This window comes from Microcebus murinus, chromosome 21 (genome assembly GCF_040939455.1).
Source record: "Microcebus murinus isolate Inina chromosome 21, M.murinus_Inina_mat1.0, whole genome shotgun sequence".
Classification (NCBI taxonomy): domain Eukaryota; kingdom Metazoa; phylum Chordata; class Mammalia; order Primates; family Cheirogaleidae; genus Microcebus; species Microcebus murinus.
Window position 1 is genome coordinate 8,131,771 of NC_134124.1, and position 22,481 is coordinate 8,154,251.

Sequence of the window (22,481 nt, forward strand, 5' to 3'; positions counted from 1 at the left end):
AGCATTTGCCATTGAGCCTGTAAGATCCAAAGAGATGTTGTTCAATTTGTGCAGCATTTGAAGACATTCATCTAATAGAATCACTGAGGGCCTGTGCATACCAGGCTCCAGCTTCCACACACACACCAGCCAGTGGACAGGCCTTCTCAGTTCCAGGAGTTGCCTCTAGTCCTTGGTCAGCCTTTCTTTACCCTTTGGGGCTGCACCTTTGCCATGGCCCTACCTTCCCTTCCAACCCAGCCTGAATACTGCTGTCAAATGATCCTTCACAAAACACTGCACTCCATTCCCATTTCCCACTTCAAGGAACTTCATGATTCCCTGTGGTTTTCATATTGAATCTATCCTCTTCTGCTCAGCCCTTAATAAAACTAATTATAAAAGCTAACAGTCTGGAGCACTTATAATGTGCCACGCACATAGGTTTCGTAGGTTTCTCAGTTAATCCTCAAAATGACACTATACTGACATGAATCTTATCCCTATTTTTTTAGATGAGGAAACTAATGTACAAAGAGGTTAAGAACTCATTCAAGGTCACTCAATAAGTGAAGGAGTCTGAATGCCATCTTGTCACTCTGGATCCAGACCCCATGCTCCTACCAGAAGATTCTTCCATCTTAAAAGCTCTTCCATAGTCTGCTCCGTTTCTATGTTATGTCTCACAGCTCTCCAATTTCTATAGACTAGTTAGGCTGGTCTTAACTAAACCAGCCTACCATTCTCTAATTTCATTGTCTTTGCTTATATATAATCATTCAATCATTCATTCATTCATCCAACAAAGCACCCATCAGGTTGATTATACTGTATGCCAATAATTTCATTGTTATTTGCTCATTTATTCATTCATCAATTTGTCCAGCAAATATTTACTGAGCCCTTGTCCTAGGTGTTCAGGTCGTCCCCCTGACCCAGAATGCTCTCTTCACCTACCACTTCTCCAAATCCTGCGTATCCTTCAAGGCTTTGCTCCAGACACTTTCATGCATCCTCCCCCCCTTAGCTGATGCAGCTGGCATGGCCCCCGTTTCCATGAACACTGAGGGCAAAGAAGGGCATGACATAGTCTAGCATTCAATTTCACAGCAGCCTGGCAAGGTCTCATGCTGTCTCATCTTCACATCAGGAGTCAGCTGCCTGGAGGACCAAGCCAGGGTACTTGCTTCTTTCATATCCATCAGTGCTGAGTGCACTCTGGGCATCCAAGAGGTATTCTTTCATCCAACTGTTGAGCGAACAAATGGGATCCAATGAAAACATAACAGTTTTTTTAAATGGTCATTTAAAAACTATTGTGAATCCTGTAATCCTAGCACTCTGGGAGGCCGAGGTGGGCGGATTGCTCGAGGTCAGGAGTTCAAAACCAGCCTGAGCAAGAGTAAGACCCCATCTCTACTATAAATAGAAATTAATTGGCCAACTAATATATATAGAAAAAAATTAGCCGGGCATGGCGGCGCATGCCTGTAGTCCCAGCTACTCGGGAGGCTGAGGCAGGAGGATTGCTTGAGCCCAGGAGTTTGAGGTTGCTGTGAGCTAGGCTGATGCTACGGCACTCACTCTAGCCTGTGCAACAAAGCGAGACTCTGTCTCAAAAAAAAAAAAAAAAAAAAAAACTATTGTAAATCTGCATTCTCTTTCTTTACCCTGGAATCGCCTAAAGTTTATGACAGCCTTGTGAGGTAGTTATTATTATCCCCATTTTACAGATAAAGATGGGGATGGATGCAGTGGCGCATGCCTGTAATCCCAGCACTCTGGGAGGCTCAGGCAGGAGGATGGCTTGGGCCCATGAGTTGGAGGTTGCAGTGAGCTATGATATAGCCATTGCACTCTAACATGGGCAACAAAGCAAGACCCTATCTCAAAAGAAAGAAGGTGAGGCTTAAAGAAGGTTAGTAACTTGCCCAAGTTCATTCACAAAACAGATAAATCTCAGAGCACAGTCTCCCAATCACTGCACCATGCTGCCTCTATAAACCTTGGCTGATTCACCTGAATGAACAAATATTGAAAACCCATTGCTACTTCTATGGCTAATGGCCTTTCACGGACAATATGCTTTGTCAGGGCCTTGCACCCAGACATTTTTCTCTATTTCCAGGAATAGAAACTCATTGCTGTTGGGAAGAAATGAAACTCCAGCCACTTCTACATCTGGCCCACTGCTTAGTCCTGGGACTTGAGGTCAAAATCCTAGAGAAAAGCCATGTGGGACATGCTTCCTGGCCACATCTCTGTACCTGGATGCTGCCAGCAACAGTACTTGAGTTTTTTTTTTTTTTTTGAGACAGAGTCTCGCTTTGCCCAAGGTAGAGTGAGTGCCATGGCGTCAGCCTAGCTCACAGCAACCTCAAACTCCTGGGCTCAAGCAATCCTTCTGCCTCAGCCTCCCAAGTAGCTGGGACTACAGGCATGTGCCACCATGCCCAGCCAATTTTTTCTATATATATATATATATATATATATATATATATATATACATATGAGTTGGCCAATTAATTTCTTTCTATTTATAGTAGAGACGGGGTCTCGCTCTTGCTCAGGCTGGTTTCGAACTCCTGACCTTGAGCAATCCACCCGCCTCGGCCTCCAGAGTGCTAGGATTACAGGCGTGAGCCACCTCGCCCGGCCCACTACTTGAGTTTTTACCCACAGGATAACACTCCTTCCTCAGCACGGAGGTTGGGATGGGGGTGAGAAATGTTCTGGTTTTCCTTTGACAATTACACCCTTACCCTACTAACTCAGCAAAAGGGGAGTGGACCTTATTGAAAATATGTCCTAGCATCTTTTCTCTCCGGCCCCCAAATGTCCCAGCTGCCATATTCAGCCGTCGTGAGGCACTTCCTTCCCTTCCAAAGCAATTACCCCTGCCTTCCACCCCATCCTCACCTTCCCCTGCCCAGATTAGAGGCATGGAGGCATGTACCAAGGACCTGGAAAACTTTCTAGCCAAAAAGCCTTATTGTCTTGGTGAGTACCGTCAGAGTGTAGTTATGGATGTGCCTATTTCTGCTCTTCCCTCTGCATCAGTGCTCTGAAAAGGGTAGCTCCTGCCCCGTGATGGTCCAAAGATAGTTTTGGGTTATGCATAGATGACCTTCACTCTTCAGAGACTAACAGACAATGCTGCTCTTCTCCACCAACCTCTGAAGGACACCACCTACTGTCAGCTGCACCAGATTCTCCCCACCTGCTGCTTCTTTCCCCTCAGTCTTTCCTTTTATAGCCTCTTAGCCGCCCTTCCTGGGTCTCTCTTTACCCTGTCCTCCCTTTCTGCAACGCCTTCTCAAACCACTGCCCACTTCTGCTTTCTTTCCAATCCTCCATTCTCTCTGCTCCTACCATTTTCCTCCTCCACTGGATCCCTGTAACCTCATTCTGGCCCAACTCCCCCCACCCCTGAGCCCCTCCCCTAGATCGACCAAATGCCCCAGGTCTGGCTGCTTCTGTCCTGTTCCCACCATCTTCCTGCCCACTCTTTTCTGCTCCTTGGGACCTAAGCTTACTTTTTCAATCTCTTCTCTCCTATTAGCACAGCTCTGTCTGTCTAGAGTCATGATTCTTTTACCTTTCGCAACTGTCTTCTTTCCCATTGACATGCTGGTTTCTTCAAAAAATAAATATACAGAAGCAATAAAGTGCCACTTAAAACAATTAAGTAAATAATAAACAAGACAAATGGTGCTTGAATATGAGATATACTACCCACCCACTCTTGGTCTTCAAGGACCATGTCTCAATCAAGCTGGCATTGCTCACTGCCTGACACCAAAACTTCTGGGTCTAAGATTCCATATTCTGAGAGAGAAGGACAACATATATGAAACCTTCATGGCAGTGCAGAGATTAAGAGAGTAAAACTTAAATGAAAATCGGTCAGCGAGAAGGGATGAGATAAGCAGTGGCTCTCAAACTGAGACCTCCATGGGGTGTTAAATTTTCATTTTGAAGCTGATAGACTATTTGGGGAGACTGGAGAGTCACAAAGGGGTAGGTAGGCATACCATTATAGCAAGCCAGGGGAGGAATACGGAGAGAAAATCAATTTCTAAAATGAAAAATAAAGTTTTTGCAACTAGGACTTGCAAGCTTGTTCTAGGCCTTGTTCTGGGAGCTTTTCAGTGATTTCTCTTCCTGTTGGAATAGGAGATGAAGAACTTCAGGGCAGATGTCAGCCTGGGCCTCTCTCATTCCCCCACGGGACTGAATGTAGTCTTATCACGCTCTTAAGTGCTCTTAAGTACTGGGTGCACTACTTGCTGCCAGGTTTATGGGGGAAAGTTGCCAGAGAGAGCAATCCAGTTATCAGCTTCAGCCCCAGGCCTCCCAGGTACAGCTCGGGGAGTAAGACTTCAAAACTAGCTGGGTCTAGACCGAAAGTCACGAGGAAAGAGCAGCTTGCAGGAAACCCCGCGTGCCACCCCCTGAGCAGGGTCCCGCAGGAACCCTGGCCTTTCCCAGGCGCCCGCACTAGCGGGAATCTGTCGGAGTCTCAGAACCAATCCACCCCGAGGAGGGTGCCTATGGAAGCCGCAAGTATCTGTCGCACTCGGAGACGCCAGATCCCAACGTCACGTCCCCGCGGCGCCGCGGCGCCCACCGCTGCAGAGCGCTAGGGGCAGAGCCCAGAGGCCCAGAGGCTGGGGGCGGGGCTTGTGCTGAGACACCGCCCCTCGCCTCGCCCCGCCCCGCGCGCGTTGCCAGGGTGATCAGGTGACTCCGGGCTCGCGGCGCCCGGGACGGCTGTTACGTCAGGCGCCCGGCGGCTCCTCACTCGCTCCGAGGCAGGTGCGGCGAGTGTAGCGCGGCGTCCTCAGTTCCCGGCCCCACCACTATCCAGGCGGTTCGTGGAGAGGTGAGGTGCGGCGGACCCGGGCCGAGCCACGCTGGGGTCGGGGGAGGGGTAGGGCGGGTCCCGGGCCCCCGAGCTCCCCAGAGAGCGCCCTGAGAACCGGCGGGGGCGCGCGCAGCCCCGGGGAGGGGCCGGCAGCCAGGGAACCGGCTGCAGCCCTCCCGGAGCCCTCCCGGCGCCCCGCGGGTGCTCGCGGGTTCCCCGTCCTCGCGCCGGCCGCCCGGCTTCTCAGGGTGCACTCAGGCGCCCCTCCGCGTTTCTGCGGTTCTTGCCTCACTAGGAGTCGGCGGGCTCGGAGCGGGGCTCGCCACACCCCGTCCCGCAGGACGTCCGCAGAGGCTCCTGGATTTCTTCGCTTTGGGCTGCGATTTCTGAGTCGCTGCTGTGCGTGCTCCGAGCTGGGCCAGCCGGCGGCTGGAGGCCAGGCGGGCGCCCCGCGGGTGGGAGCTGGGGTCCGGGGTGCACTGGAAGTAGGTGGGGGACGCCCAGCCGGCGCTCGGGGCCAGGGGTAATCGGAGAAGGTGTTGCGGGAGAAAAGGAATCCTGGCTGGTTTTGAGAGCGGCGGCTTGGGAACGGAGCAGACCTGTTGGGGACGGTGAAATCTGAGCGGTGTCTTGAGGGGTGGGGACTAATCTGGTAGCCGAGGGTGTTGGAAGAGTAGGGGGAAGGGAAAAGGGGACCTCCGGGAAAGGAGACCGTGGGCCTTAGCTGGAGGTAAAGGAAAAACGATTTCGTGATTAACTGGGCTGCGTGCTGGGGCTGTTTTGGGAAATAAAGTTTGGAGACTTAGGTTAGGGCTGTTTAGGAAAAAACTCTTGAGTGCCCAGCTAAGGCTTTGTGTGTTGTGGGGAGCCATTGAAATGTCGGCTAGATTGGGGTACAAGGGGAACACTATGACGGGGGGGGGTGACACTGAGGAAGTTGTGGCACTCGGGAAAAGAGGAGACAACACCGTGGTCTCGTGGGAGTCCTCAAACCCTGCTTATGAGATAGGGGCGCAGGCATGCAGTTGCCTTAACACCGCAGCCATTGTTAACAGATTTAAAATTTTTTTAAATTAACAGATAATGATTGTGTATGTTTATAGGGTACAATGAGATGCTTCGGTACATGTAAACTTTGTGGAATAATCATATTAGCTTTTTTTTTTTTTTTTTTTCCTTAAGCGAGAGGACACACCCAACAGCAGCTGATTTTCTTGTATCTCATTTGACCGGCTTTAATGACTGGATGAGAGCTCTTCTCCGTTCAGTAACGGAGGTTATAAGGTCCACAGCACTTTGCCCTTCCAAGTGTCTTACAAAGACTAGTTATCTCTACGTGAAATCCAAACCCCCAGATGACTGGTAGGAGATTTAATAAGGGGAAGCTATTAAAGGAGAATCGCACCCAAAACATGAACACGGGGCATTGGGTAAACTAAAAGGAATTCCATACTCTTTGTTAATTGTGGAACAGAGATCTCAGGCCCAGAGTCCTTTCCTACCAGCTTCTCAGTGTAAGGCTGCTTAAGTGTTAATTGGCCATTTTGTCCTAATTTCCTGAGAAACAGGAAAAAGATATTTTGATTATATGAAGCAGAATGGTTTGGTGATTTATGATTTTTCCCAGCCCTGAAATTTATTGATGCTGTGACCAGAAAAAGTACAGTTGTTCATTTTATGTTGAAACTTATCAGCTTGTTTTTCTGGGACAAAGCGAAATGGCTAAACCTTGCTGCCAGTTTGTTATTTGTTTGACTCCAGAAAACAGAATTGGACCTCCAGGGATCTTGTACAGTAAAAGGCAGTTTAGGGAATTGCTAAGGAAAGTAGCCACAGCTGGTTTGTGTCTAAACGTAGAAACCAGGGTAGCACTCAAGGGAGACAAATCCAGAGTGGTGGGCCTGGGGAAAGGGAACTTCCAGTCAGATCAGTGAAGTCATTCTCTGTAAAAGAAGCCCCACAGTGTGTAAAAGGCCAGCATATTTTCCTCTCCTGTGTTCCTGTTCATTGGTAGGGATTATGATAGTGATTTTTAAAGGGCATTGTAGGAGCCTCTTAGTATTAAAAATCACTGAAAATTAGAGGCTGGGTGAGGTGGCTTATGCCTGTAATCCTAGCACTTTGGGAGGTCAGGAGTTTGAGACCAGCCTGGGCAAGAACAAAACCCCCGTTTCGACAAAAAATAGAAAAATTAGACCAGCCTGAGCAAAAGTGAGACCCTGCTCTACGAAAAATAGAAAAATTAGCTGGGGACTGTGGTGTGCACATGTCGTCCCAGCTACTCTTGAGGCCAAGACAGGAGTTTGAGGTTGCAGTGAGCTATGATGACGCTGTTGCACTCTAGCCCAGGCAACAGGGAGAGACCCTAAGAAAAAAATAAACAACAAAACAAAAAAACAGTCACTGGAAATTAGATGTCTTGGACACATTAAAAAATTGTTATCTATTTTATAAATCTCTTTGATAATATTTGAACTGGCCAACTAATTATACTTTGGAAAGAAACAGTCCACCCCCTCCTCCCTCAAGCAAAATAACTATGTGCTGTCAGGGCAGTTAAGTAGGCCAAGAGTTTTTGGAAATTTTCCGCTTTCATTCACCCCTGCCACCCCCACAAGTTTTCCCATTGGTAGAGAACTTAAGACTTTATTGTCAGGAAAAAAATGTTAGTGTGTTTCCCTAAATACAAGCTACAATAAACACCAAGACTGGCCTTCAACAGAAATGCTCTTGCTTAAGGAGATCTGGGCCAAGGTGAGAGGCAGGGCTAGGGGTATGAGCTGGAGAGTTCTGAGCTCTTCACCTTTGTCACACAACTCACGGAAGGGAGCTCCTTTCTTGGCATGGAAACATTCCTTGACCTTGAAACAAATAATGGCCAGTACCCCTTTCACAGAGGTACCAAGGAGAATTAATGAGAGGCTTATATGAAATTTGAGCTCCTCCAAAGCAGAATATTTTAATTCTTAGATGAATGGTTTATTTTGAGATATCGTGAAATAAAGAGGTAGAAGTTCTAAATTTCTGTAAAAGCCTTATTCAAACTCTAAGGCCTTCTTGCTGTTTTTTTGTTTTGTTTTTTTCCCTAGAGTATAGGGGCTTGGTTTACCAGGCAGCCTATAATCCAGATCTGGAGGCCTGGGCCTGAGTCCGTGTTTGCATTTCATATGTAAATAAGCTCAGATTGTTCACTACCCTTTTTTCTTTTACTCTCTTGTTAACCAGGTGTTGGCTCTTTTAGAGTGCCTGGAGTTAACCAGTAACAGGGTAGGCTGTGGAGCTGGCACCTCTTGGTCTTGCATCCTTTTAACAGCAAGAGTATTATCAGAAAGTGTCACACCCCTAAACAGAGTTAGTTATTAACTCTTCGGTTAGAGACAGAAGTGGATAATATTGTTTACTAAATTGGATGAGGAGTGAAATAGTCATCTTTTGAAATTCCCCTATCCTAGATCATGACACAAGTCCTGTCTCTCAGTCTAGTTAGGGATTCCAGTGCTTACTGATACGCCCAGGAACACTACTGAACTACAACATCCATCTTTTAGACTTCTGACATTTTATTGGCCGGATATAGCTTTCTCACAGAAAGGAAATTATGACAAAAAAGGCTTCCTGTTTTCCTTAGGCTGAGCTGAGTGCTGTGTTGCAGGCCTCCAAGCTCCCCACGCTTGACCAAGGCTACTAATTGGCTTGGCTGTAAAATGGAGTCAGCAATTAAAAAGCAGCGGTATAGAAGCAAGGGAATTGAACATGAGTTGACCCTCCAGCCTCATAACCAAAAAGGTTCACACCACTTTGGGCACTATACAAAGGGCTCTTGAAAAGGAAATGAGGTTGGAATGATGGCTGTAGTTTTCAGGAGACATATGTAGGATATTAGCACTGATGTAGGCTTCAAAGCTGGTTCTGGGAAACTAGATGAGTCCTCACATCTAAAGCAAGGTGGACAGATGGTTTGAGTCCAGTTTCTGTGGGAGCAAGCTTGTGGTATGACTTGGCCAAAAACAATGGATGATTTATATTTTTATAAACTGTTTCTGTTAAATGGTTTAAGGGAGTATTAATAGTCATGGTGGGAGGAGTGTTTGATCTGGCTGAATTTAATCATTCGGGAGTAGTGCTTTCCTTATTCAGAGGCGCCTATCTCTAGTTCCCTGATGATAATGTGGTAAAGAATCATTAGCCAGTCTCAAGAACATTGGCTCAGAAAATACATCATAACTGAAAAGTATCTAGATATGGTCATTGTTACGTTCATGGGGAACAGTTGAACCACAAAGGTATTTGGGGAGAGGAAGACCTTAGAAACGGTGTTAGAGTCTTGCCACTTTGAATTTCTAATGCTGCACCTAGTATTTTACCAGTCAGCTTTCAGTATCAGGACCTTGGGCAAGATCAGCTGGGGAGAATATGTGTGAAGAGTGGGACATTTATATGAATGTGCCTTATCATTAAGCCAAATGCTTAGTGTTTTCCTGCTGCCACTAGCTTCTAGGACACTCCAGATTCTGCCTTCTTCCCTGCCTAGCCTTTCCTCCCCAACAATACCTTCTATAAAGCCAATCTAATCTCTGATCCCAGTTTCTGCATCCTTCTGTCTTTGCTGAACTAATTCTTGGTGATCTTAAATGTCTGGTGGTGGCTATATGAGAAATTCCAGTGAGAGGTAGTTGTATTTAAAGTGAGGGTCTTATAAGTGGAAACTTCAGTGTTTTTCACACTTCATTTGTTTTCCCCTGTGTGATTTTTGTCTTATCTCTATGCCATCTGTACTATTAACATTTTTCTTTAAGTTGATCCATTTTTAAAACCCTAAAATTTATTTGAAAGGGAAACTATCATTGCCTTACCTTAAATTGTAAAACAACTATATCACCTGCCACAAATAAAAGGTAAATACAGGCCAGGTGTGGTGGCTCATGCCTCCTAACACTCTGGGAAGCCGAGGTGGGAGGATTGCTCAAGGTCAGGAGTTTGAAACCAACCTGAGCAAGAGTGAGACCCTGTCTTTACTAAAAAATAGAAAGAAATTAATTGACCAACTAAAAATATAGAAAAAATTAGCTGGGTATTGTGGTGCATGCCTGTAGTCTCAGCTATTTGGGAGGCTGAGGCAAGAGGATCTCTTGAGCCCAGGAGTTTGAGGTTGCTGTGAGCCAGGCTGACGCCACGGCACTCTAGCCCAGACAACAGAGTGAGACTCTGTCTCCAAAAAATAAAGGTAACTACAAAAAGGCCTAATTGTTAAAATAAAGTTGTTTGTCCATGTTTACCAAATCAAGCCTTATATCCCACTTGGGGAAGTACTACCTTCACCCAAAGATATGACTCACCAATAGTGAGTTTTTAGGCAACTGTGGGTGGGTGGTAAGGTGGTTTGGGGTAGGCAGGCCTTTAGAGAGGGCCCCTTAAATACTGTTTTTATGGTATAGGTCTGTGATACTGGGAAGGCCACAGAATGAAGAATCTAGGAACTACAAAGAGGTGCAATGAGAAACCACTGGTGTTTCGATGTGAAGTTTGCCAAGAGGAGGCCTGAGTGGTGGTGAGGCTGTATACTATATTAAATTCTAGGCCCCTGGCCAGGGATGTGGCTTCATTGATGCTGTGCAAGTGTATCCCAGAAAACTCAGATTTCTCTTTCTCAGATGCTATTTTTTTAACCTATCAATATACCAAATTATTGTGAGCATCTTGTCTTTCACATATAGTGAGCTTTTTGTGGATGTTGCTAATGACAGTAATCTGAAGTTATCATCCAGCATTTGTTTTTTCCAACCTTTGTTGTCCACAAAGACTATTCCTTTAAAAAATCCTATGAAAACAGAAGAAAGGGGGAGGCAGAGCTGCCCTGGGATTGTACCATCTTTTAGGGTGACGCACATGGTAGGCATGAGTGGTGTTTGCTGGTGTGAAGAAATTCACTGTTGTCCATTAAGAGCCACCTGCAGTGCTGACTGAGCTGCTGCTCCCTGAGAGGGTCAGGAGAGCACTCTTTCATGGTGGAGCAAAGCTGTGGCTGGCTTGATATTCATCAGGAACCAGGGGCGCTTAGTTAAATTGCCAGCACATTAAGCTGTAGGGGCCTCTTTCTAAACCATCAAGATTTCAACTTTCCCACAAAGCCTAATCTAATGCTCTGGGAGGAGGCGAGCAGAGCCTGTCTTTCAGGAGCTGTGCTGGTAGGGGACCTGGCCTGGGAAGTGGCCTTCTCAGGCTTGTTGGGAGAGGTGGACCTGTCCCTTTCTATTATGTCCTCTCAACTTGGCAGGGTGCAGAGTTCTTCCCTTCTCTCTCCATGCCCTAACCTCTCCTTTTATTTTCCCAACTTACCTTCTGTGTTAACAGCCTTTTCCCCTTTTCTTTTCCCTTCTGTTCACTGCTGCCCTCTCTTTTGATGCTTTCTCTTGCTGGGCCTCGTTTTCTCTCCATTCTCACTTTGAGGGCTGACTATTTGAAGTTCCCGAGTTACAATGCTGTCCTGTATGTCCCAGTAACTAGATGCAATTCAGAGGTCCCTAGCCTTTTTTTCCTGAGAAGAAGCCAACCTTCACTTTTTCCACTGCCTTTTAGATACCAGTGTCGGTGAGGTACTGACCGGAGTCCCTGAGCTGAGTGGTCGGGTGAGGCTGGATGTTGCCATCCCCTAAATGGGGGTCCCAGATATATGGGGTTGTGGTAAGGATTTGCTGGTAATGATAAGAGCTGTCAGACAAGGGCCTGAGTCCTTGAGGACTCCTTCCAGAAGCTGAAGGAAGAAGAGAGTCCTACATACAGGCAGTCCTCTTGTTTTTGGAGAGGCCCGTACATGATGAATGATGGCTGGAGAAGGGGACCTTGGTGAAGTTGACCTGGAACCAACCAGACTATTTGCAACTATGGATCCTCCCTTGGAGCCAGGTTTATCCAGGTGGCAGCTGAAACAAATTGTGTTCTCACTGTAGTTAGATGGTTGTTGGAAGCATCTAGAAGCATGGCTTTCTTGCTCAGTGAGTTAAGAAATGGATTATATTCTCCTAAAAGGCATGCGGCCAACTTTACCCAAAGATGATCAGCAGGAATTTTAACATTTATTGTTGTGTGAGACATGTATGAAAAAGTATATATAATATAAATGTTTAGTTTAATCAATACTTGTATTCATTAGTGTAACTGTGTAATCTGTTCAGGTCTAGAAATAGAACTTTATTTTTAAATCCAGATAGGGTAATAGAATGCACTATGTTGCAATTTGCCTTTTTTTTTTTTTTTTGGCACTTTTCCTTATCAGCACGTGTAGTTCTACCTCATTCTTCTTAAGGATCATGCAGCAGCAGTTCCATGGTTTGGAAATACTGTGGTTTATTTAACTAACATTGCCCATATTGATGGACATTTGGGATGTTATATATATATTGTATCTATAGGATAAATTCCTAAAGTTAGAATTTTTGGTTCAGAGGATAGGATGTTTTTATTTATTTGGGGTTCTACTTAAAAATGTGTCTTCATTGAAGAGTTTATAAGAAAAAAGGATGGACCCTCTGTAAAAAGAAAATTTGTTTACTCCAAACATTAGGGAGGAATGGGACACCAATGCCTAGGTGGCTAAGGGTAGGCCATTTTAGTTGTTGATATTTTCAGGTAGTAATGATTTTTTTTCCAAGGGTTGTTTAATAAATGTTATATCTTATAGAACAATAGGTCCTGGATCCAGCCAGAGGTTCTTTTTTTTTTTTTTTTTTTTGAGACAGAGTCTCACTCTGTTGCCCAGGCTATAGTGCCGTGGCATCAGCCCAGCTCACAGCAACCTCAAACTCCTGGGCTCAAGCAATCCTTCTACCTCAGCCTCCCGAGTAGCTGGGACTACAGGCATGCACTCCATGCCCAGCTAATTTTTTCTATATATTTTTAGTTGGCCAATTAATTTCTTTCTATTTTTAGTAGAGACGGGGTCTTGCTCTTGGTCAGGCTGGTTTCAAACTCCTGACCTTGAGCCATCCTCCCACCTCGGCCTCCCAGAGTGCTAGGATTACAGGCATGAGCCACCCGGCCCAGCCAGAGGTTCTTTATAAAAAAGATTTTAGCAGATGATATGTTATCTTCTATTGAAGAGAACTTCTCTGAGTTCCCTCAGAAAGTCCCTGAGTCTGGAAGAGTGCTAAAGTGTACTTACCAAGTTTAATATTGGAGGAAGATAAGATTGACTATAGCCACACTTTCTAATAATTCTGAATTATGGTGGATAATTAACGTGGATATGAATTTTCAGACTTTGCTGTTCCTAATCTAATCTATAGGGACAAGTTAAGAATGCTTACATTTTTGTGTCAGCTTAATGTTGGGGACAGTGGCTTAAAACAGTTACCTGGATGGTATTAGCAAACCATGTTGCTAAATAGTCTGTAGATTTTTTAGCTTCACGTGTTCTCAGTTATAAAAGCAATGTTTAGTTTTTATATCAAATGTTCTTTGTGAGAAAGGAAAATAAGACAGTCTCTGAATCTCTTCCTCACTCTAGACCACTGCGTTATTTTTTGGCTTCCATATGTACTTTGATGCCTTTGTTCAGTGAAAGGTCTGACATCAGAGTTTTGTGTCATTGTGTACTACATAGAAAGGCTAATTTAAAGCTACGTGCCAAAATATTTGTTTATTTTATGTATGTATGTATGGATGGATGAATGAATGAGACAGTTTCAATCTGTCACCTGGGCTACAGTGCCGTAGCATCAGCCTAGCTCACAGCAACCTCAAACTCCTGGGCTCAAGCAATCCTCCTGCCTCAGCCTTCCGAGTAGCAGGGACTACAGGCACGCGCCACTACATCTGACTAATTTGTACCATTTTTAGTAGAGACAGGGTCTCATTCTTCCTCAGGTTGGTCTTGAACTCCTGAGCTCAAGCGATCCTCCCACCTCAGCATCTCAGGATTATAGGTGTGAGCCACCGGGCCCAGCCAATGCTCTAATATTAATTCATTGACTATATGGTGATAGCTGGCAAAGCCTGGCAAAACACTCAGGCAAAAAAAGATTGTGAGTGAGGTAGAGGATGGCTAATAATATTTGCTATTTGGACAATAATGAAATAACACTGCAGGTTACCTTCTTCCAGTCTGCCCCCAAAAGAAAAGCGACTTAGGAAATGGTAATGCACAGCAAAATGTGTTAGAAACAGTGAGTAGGTCATAAAGAGAAATATCTTGTCCATGTTATGCTAACTATCAGAGGTGTCTTGGTGTTTTATTGTTCCTGGAAGCACCACTACCATCTTTAATAAAGTAAATCCCTGCAGTTGCTTTTCCCCTAGGGCTCCTGTGTTAAACTGTCCATATCAGGAGTAGGTTCTTCCTAGGTGAAGGCCTAGTTTTAAAATGCCTATTCTTATGACTTCAGCTTTGGGGTTTGAATTTGAGACCATCATTTCTTATCTCTGTTCACTGTACATTCACATGTAATGTGTGCCTTGACTCTCCTGATTGGGAAGTCATTTAGACTTATACTTGTACCTCAATTTTAATAAAATTGTATAACTCTTTGACCACCCTCTGGACTTCCCAAAGTAGGTTTCGTCTATTCTGCATAGCCAAACTACCATCATCATACCCTTGAAAGTTGGAGAACTTCCAGTATTTCTCATCTGATACAGAAACAGATAAATAGAAAAACTAATTTTAATTTTGTTAATACCAGTGCTAAAGGGGAGGAGCAAGCCAGCTAAAGTTCTTTCTCATCTCCAGCTCTGAGCCTGACATGTAATAGGTACTTAATATAAATATTGTTGAATAAATAAATGACTAAGTTTGCCAGTAGTATCCGGCAAAGTTACATGAATTCTTTTATTTTTATTTTATTATTATATTTTAGAAATGGGTCTTGCTGTATTGCCCAGGCTGATCTCAAACTCCTGGCCTCAGCTATCTTCCCACCTCAGCCTCCCAAATAGCTGAGATTATAGGTACAAGCCACCAAGCTGGTTATGTGAATCTTTTTAAAAGAAATAAATAATAACTATAGAAAAGGAAGATGCAACAACCCTGAAAGTCTGCTCTTCGCAAGGCTATTTGTGAGCTGACCCTTTGGCCTCATCCCATACAGTATGCTTCAGCCATGGTGAACCTGTTAAGTTCAAATGCACTCTGCTTTTTCTCTGAGACATCTCACACGCTCTCTGACCAGAGCGTGAGAGTTAGAGTAATGTGAATTTCTATTTATGCTAAGCTCTTAGTGTAACATCATTTCCTCTTAGAAGCTTTCTCAGACTTCCCTGCTTAGTTAGTTGTCTTTACTTTGAGCTCACAGTAGTCTGTACTTCCTCTGTCTTAGCTTGGTTTTGTAAATATCTGTGTGTCTCACTAGCCTGAATAGGGCCTGTCTCCTGCTTACGATTATCTCAGTAGTGCCTGGAACCACCAATGCTGGATTATATATATAGTCAGTACTCCTGGTAGCATTTATGGAATGAACAAATGACTGTGTGACTAGAATAACATGTCAGTCCTAAAACTTAATGAAAACTGGCTGGGTGTGGTGGCTTACGCCTGTAATCCTAGCACTCTGGGAGGCTGAGTCGGGCAGATTGCTTGAGGTCAGGAGTTCAAAACCAGCCTGAGCAAGAGCGAGACCCCGTCTCTACTATAAATAGAAAGAAATTAATTGGCCAACTAATATATATAGAAAAAATTAGCCGGGCATGGTGGTGCATACCTGTAGTCCCAGCTACTCGGTAGGCTGAGGCAGGAGGATTGCTTGAGCCCAGGAGTTTGAGGTTGCTGTGAGCTAGGTTGACGCCATGGCACTCACTCTAGCCTGGGCAACAAAGTGAGACTCTGTCTCCAAAAATAAATAAATAAAAATTAAAAAAAAAAAAAGTAATGAAAACTGTAAAACGGGTGAGATGGCATCATAAAAACCTAATTCTAAAGCTTTTTTTTAGCCAACAAACCACACTCAAAATTATGGGTGTGAGATTCAAGAAATATTGAGGGACTTAGAATATAAAGCAGTCTATATACAAAGGTCCTGTTAAAAAGGCCAGCTAATTGGGGAGTTTAAAGAAATAAAAAAGACTTGGAGGTTTTTAAGGTAAGGTGTGTTGTCATGTTTTCATACTTTAGAGACAATTTTGTAAGTTACCAAGAAAGATATTTAAGGATAGATAATCCTAGCACTCTGGGAGGCTGAGGTGGGCAGATTGCTCAAGGTCAGGAGTTCGAAACCACCCTGAGCAAGAGCAAGACCCTGTCTCTACTATAAATAGAAAGAAATTAATTGGCCAATTAATATATATAGAAAAAATTAGCCAGGCATGGTGGCGTATGCCTGTAGTCCCAGCTACTCGGGAGGCTGAGGCAGGAGGATTGCTTGAACCCAGGAGTTTGAGGTTGCTGTGAGCTAGGCTGATGCCAGGGCACTCACTCTAGCCTGGGCAACAAAGTGAGACTCTGTCTCAAAAAAAAAAAAGGATAGAAGGATAAGCATGACTTTAGACTTTGATGACAAGGGTTTCAAGGTGGGGGAATCTGCATGTAACCCAAAGAATTTTGCTTTTTTACCCCAAGTTTGGTACCAGCCAAGTGACTTCTCAGTTTGAAGCAGAAAGAAAACATTTAAAGACCTCAGGGAACTTAAGTGTCTTATGGGGGGTAAAATTACAACCATCAAAATCACACAAAAAGCAGTGAAGAAGTGTAAGAATAGATTATTAACAAGGGGAAGATTAGTAATAGGAAGGAAAATTGGTATATCAGAAGTGGATAGCCTGGGCGAGGTGGCTCACGCCTGTAATCCTAGCTCTCTGGGAGGCCAAGGCAGGCGAATTGCTCAAGGTCAGGAGTTTGAAACCAGCCTGAGCAAGAGTGAGACCCCATCTCTACTATAAATAGAAAGAAATTAATTGGCCAACTAACATATATATATAGAAAAAATTAGCCGGGCATGGTGGCACATGCCTGTAGTCCCAGCTATTAGGGAGGCTGAGGCAGGAGGATTGCTTGAGCCCAGGAGTTTGAGGTTGTTGTGAGCTAGGCTGATGCCAGGGCACTCACTCTAGCCTGGGCAACAAAGTGAGACTCTGTCTCAAAAAAAAAAAAAAAAAGTGGATAGAAGGTCTAAAGCCATTAAAAATGGTGGGCAGTGTGGAAAGCAGGCAGTAAGAGAACTTAATGTTTTTCCTGATTACATAGATTCTCTTATTGAAGAATTTTCAGAAACACAGACAAATATAAATAAAAATTGCCCACAATTTCAGCACATAAGGAAAACCACTATATATTTTTTTCTAGCCAAATATTGTCTGTATTCTATTACTGTACAACTTACAATAAAGGGTGAAAATCTTTATGTATAACTAAATACATTCACATGTATTTGTTTAAACATGACTCAGCTCAAGATATAAAACATTTCCATCATCCCTGAACGCTCCCCTGTGTCCTTCCCCTCAGTATCCATAGATTAGTTTTGGCTCTTCTTATATCTCATATATATGGAATCATAGAATTTTATTGAAGGATATAAGGTCTGTTAAGTCTGGCTGCTTTGCTCATCATTGTCTCTGGGATTCATCCATGTTGTTGCATGTAATAGTTCTTTTATTGTTGCTGGGTAGTTTTCTACTCTAGAAATATATCATTATTTGTTCTGTTGAACATTTGGATAGTTTCAGTTTGACACTATTATAAACAAAGCTGCTTTAAACCTTCTTGTATTTATCTTTTGGTGGACTTACTCATTTCACTTCAGTATATATCTAAGAATAGAGTAACTAGGTTATAATGTAAATACTACTAAAGTCATGAATATATGATATGCTTTCTTCTATTAAAAGCTTGATTGTTTTAACTTTTATATATAGGTCTATGGTATATGAATTGTTCTTTGTATATAAGGGTGAGGGTCAAGGTTCACTCCCCTCCCTCACTACAAGGATATCCAATTAATCCAGCACTATTTATTGGAAAAACTACCTTTTCTTTCTGAATTATAGTGATGACTTTCTGTTAAATTAGGTGATTGTACTGTGTGTTTTACACCAATGCTTCCTTCTATTGATTTATTAATATTGTAATCTATTGATCCACTGATTAATAGATTGATCTATTAATATTTATTTTAAAGAAAATTGAGGTCATGCTGAATGTATGGTTTTTTTGGTTTGTTTGGTTTGGTTTTTTTTTTTTTGAGACAGAGTCTCACTTTGCTGTCCAAGCTAGAGTGAGTGCCCTGGCGTCAGCCTAGCTCACAGCAACCTCAAACTCCTGAGCTCAAGCAATCCTACTGCCTCAGCCTCCCAAGTGGCTGGGACTGTAGGCATGTGCCACCATGCCAGGCTAATTTTTTCTATATATATTAGTTGACCAATTAATTTCTTTCTATTTATAGTAGAGACGGGGTCTTGCTCTTGCTCAGACTGGTTTCGAACTCCTGATCTTGAGCAATCAGCCCACCTCAGCCTCCCAGAGTGCTAGGATTACAGGCGTGAGCCACCGCGTTCAGCCATGAATGTATGGTTTTTAAATTTTTCTAACACAATATTATTAATAGTTGTACTTAAAAAGCATAAATTAAAAATGACTGCAAAAAAACCTGTTAGATGCACCATAATTTATTTTATTTTCTTTCTTTGGACATTTAGTTTGTTTTTTCCTTTCTCTGTTTTGTTTTGGTCTATCTTTTATGTTGGAGGCTTTCCTCTAATGTCTGATAATCTTTGTTCATTCATTTATGCATGAGGCAATAAGTCCATTAGAAGTTCTGTGTGCATGGGCACATTATGGGTGATTGTGTGAGTCATTTCTTTGGTGTCTCCCCAAGTATTAGTATCTTTTTTTCCCCATTGGGACTGTTCAGTTGTTCCAGAGGAAAATCCTCCACTGTACTGTCTGCAGAATTGATGCCAATCTATCAGGTATCTTAAAATTTTAAAAATAACAACAACTTTGGAAAATATTATTTTTTCTGCATCTCTACTTTGATGAGGTCTTTCATATTATCTTATCTTCATTGATTACTTTCCTAAAGAATAGCTTTTGTTCTTCTCATTGTATTATGTGATTGAATGACTACTAATATCATGACTTTGAGCATCTCTCGAATGTGAGTGTGCAATAACGGTGTTCATTAAAGTCTATTAATGGATCTTAGCTGCTGCACTATTTGAACTATCCCTTTTGGAGCTCTGATTGGTCTTTAATGCTACAATTACACTGTTTACATTTGATCCTTAGTGTAACACTCCACTATAGTTGGGTTTATATTTTACCTGACCAAATTTATGAGGGAAAGCAGTTATGTTAAACAAAGATCAGTATCATACCTTAAATCTCAAGCTCGTTTGTGTTTGGCTGTGTTAAGTGGTTTGTACTAGACTGTATCAGTTTTAGGTAATCTTTTTTACTTTAATTTGCTTCTTTACTAGCTTAGGAACAATTGATTCCCACTGGGTGAAGTCCTGCTTTCCAAATGCCTGCTTTAGGATCTTTGATCCAGCACCGCACAAAGAAGATGCTCTTTCTTACTTTTAGTGTTCTCTCACTGGGATTTTTTCCTTCCTAGGGGAAACTGAAAATAGATTCAGATCTTTTTTCCTCTAAGATGACTGTCTATCTTGGGAAAGGCAGGGAGTCTATGTGTGGAAGGGGGTCATTGTAGCTGGAGCACCTTTGTGGTTTATGCTTTTTATAAATGCCTCTGTGAATAGCATGTGGGATTTTTTTCCCCCTAGACCTTACATGATTCTTCAGGCAGAGGGAGAAAGGTACATACCAAAAATGAGGGGGAAACATGATTGAGGAATAGATAAGTGGGGAGGACATGTACACTTGGAAGAGAGTTTTGAGGGTTCCAGGGAGAGAACTTCACAGAATAATGAGGAAATAGATGCGAATAGGTAGATCAACAAAAGTCAGGAAACATTGAAGTCTGAAGTTGTAGTAGTATACTCTTTGTTCTTTTTTTCTCCTCACTGTCCATTGTTCTTAGAAGAACAATGTCTTCAGAGAAATATAGGTCTAGATTTTGCTGAAGTGAGAGCAATCATTACTACATGGTCTTGTTGGATTGTTCAAGTTAAAGTACAGTTTAAATGAAATTAGGTCACACTGAATTTCAGGACAGAGTATTTATGATGGCTGTGTTCTACTTTTGTGATTTAAAAATAAATAATGGAATGGCCATATAGGAGTTAATGCAAATAATTTCTGTTAACCAGAGCTCACTAGGTTTTCCATAGCCTTCCTAGTAGGAGAGAAAAAACGAAATGCATTTATGTAAGTCCGAATTTATGTAATAATTATAGTGTTAGTCACCATGAGCCTCTGCATTAGGGTGAGGGGAAAGGCCATTCCTATGTCAGAATGTACTGCCAATTGGCATAGACCAGAGCACGAGAAGGGAAAGAAGTTCTTTTGTGAGTCCTTTCAGTTCCTGGATAGATAAGATCTTGTGGCTGGTTGTGGTGGCTTAGGCCTGTAATCCCAGCACTTTGGGTGGCCAAGGTAGGAGGATTACTTGAGGCCAGGAGTTCAAGACTAGCCTGGGCAACATAGCAAGACCCCATCTCTATAAAAAATTTTAACATTAGCTGGGTGTGGTGGCGCATGACTGTAGTCCTAGCTACTCATGAAGCTGAGGCAAGAGAATTGGTTGAAGCCCAGGAGTTCGAGGCTGAAGTGAGCTATGATCACATCAGTGTACTTCAGCCTGGGTGACAGAACAAGCCTGTCTCTTAAAAAAAAAAAAAGGTCTCTAAAAGGGGAGACAGATTGCAGATTGAAATAGAGACTCCCAAGCCATCCTGATTCCATATTATAAAGTTTCAATTTATAATCACCTCTTTCAAGGGATACGCTGTACTTCTATCTCCTTCTACTGGATTTAAGTCCCTACTCCTTGCTACCCAGCAGCCTGTTTACCACCTTTTCTAAAAACCATTGTTTTTATGCTTGTCTTCTCAACCAGTTGCCCAAGGGAAGGGTTTTAGCCATATTGATGGCTACACCCCACTTAGCCCATAGTCAGGCACTTAGTCAGCACTGCATAATGTATGTTTGGTTGAATGTACCCAGAAGGTTCATTTGCTTACCTTACTATTGGTTTCCAGGACTGGAAATTCTATAGAGGTAGTTTAGGTTAGGCTGAGCTTCAGTCTTTGATTGATGAGCTGTTATAAAGTCATCTAGAATCCTGTTTCTTTCCTTTTTCCTGCTCTGCCTTTCTGAAATGCCCACTTTGTCTTAAAGCTGACTCCTTCTCAGTGCTGCAAATTGGATGTCAGCAATCTTGTAGGTCGTGTGTTTCCTAGACTTTGTGTATCCCTGTGTTAAAGGGAAGAGAAGGTCAGATGGGAAAGGCCGAGTTTTTTACTGACAGAACCACTTCAGAACTAGTCCCAGTGACCAGGGGATGCCATTTGCATTTGGCTTAGTCCTAGATCCCTTGAATCAATGGTGATGAAAAAGAGGAGAGGATGACCTGAATTGGCTTACCTAGGCTGGGCTCATCCTGAAGTTGGGATGGGATGAGCTTTCCCTGAAGCACATGGACTACAGGAAGAATGAATGGATACCTACCTGGAAATCCAACTACCGTTAGGAAGGAAGAATATGGATATTGTGTGGGCCACCAGCAAAGTCCAGTGTTACACTAATCCAGATTTTCTAGGGAACCTTACTTTTGGACAATTCTATCTTTCATATGAAGTCACTTATGAATTTATTGATTGCATATCATGAAAAATAATAGTTAAATTGTTAAATTTTTAGTATGAAATTCTTCCCTACTGTTTAGTTAGGGGTAGAAGACACTCAAATAGATAAAAAGTTAAATAGCAGTGTAGGAGATAGGTAACAGAACAAGGTAGCAGTATGATAGATATGTTGTTTAAGTGAGTCATCCGTAGACTATATACTTTGCATTCGCCAGTAATTGTTTGCTTTTAATCTGGGGATCACTGTGCCAGGCACCCTAGAGGTTAAAGAGATGATGGGAACATGATGCAGCTCTTGACACTTCAAGCCCAATCAAGAGAATGACTAACAGGCTTGGGCTCCAGGGAAGCATAGCCTCACTCACAGAAGCAGACCCCTAAGGACAGGAACCTATAGACACAAGTGAGGGCTCCTGGTGAGCCCTCCAGAGTCCTGGGAGCCTGCATGGTCAGAGGAGACACTTGGTATTCTCTATAGCTTTGCCTAACTCCTCAGAGTAGTGGGTCTGAGGAGAGCAACCAGATCACTCCAGTGCCCAGAGCAGTGGCAATGATTACCTTTGGTTGGTCACTGCTATTTGTTAGAAGACCCCACTGTGGTCCAACCCTGTTTAATATTTTCTAGTAGTGGGTCAGTGTCTACTGAACTGAGTCACAGTGCTGTTAGGCTTTCTGCCTTATTAAAGCTGTCCAATCATATTTATGCACATTTCAGTGAATTTAAAAAATAAAATATTTTGTTACTCATTCAGCACATTTATTTAGGGGACTGCCTGGTACAGGCCCTATCCTATGCAAGGCTCTAGGAATATGGTAGTGATCCAAAACGAACTTGATCCCTGGCTGTCACAGCTACAGTCTAGTGGGAGAAACAGACAAAAGGCAAATAAATACATAAGATAATTGCCAATTGTGATGGTGAGAAGGAAGCAAAATGGGCAGA

At 43.1% G+C, this 22,481-nt stretch overlaps 1 protein-coding gene across 1 annotated transcript in view; it reads left to right on the forward strand.

The window, feature by feature from the left end:
• The first annotated feature begins 4,699 nt into the window (after positions 1-4,699).
• CYSTM1 (cysteine rich transmembrane module containing 1) overlaps positions 4,700-22,481 on the forward strand; it is a 65,403-nt gene continuing 47,621 nt past the window's right edge. Inside the window, exon 1 of the mRNA XM_012749016.3 lies at positions 4,700-4,864. The gene's annotated coding sequence lies outside the window, so the exon portion shown is untranslated. The remainder of the gene's footprint in view (positions 4,865-22,481) is intronic.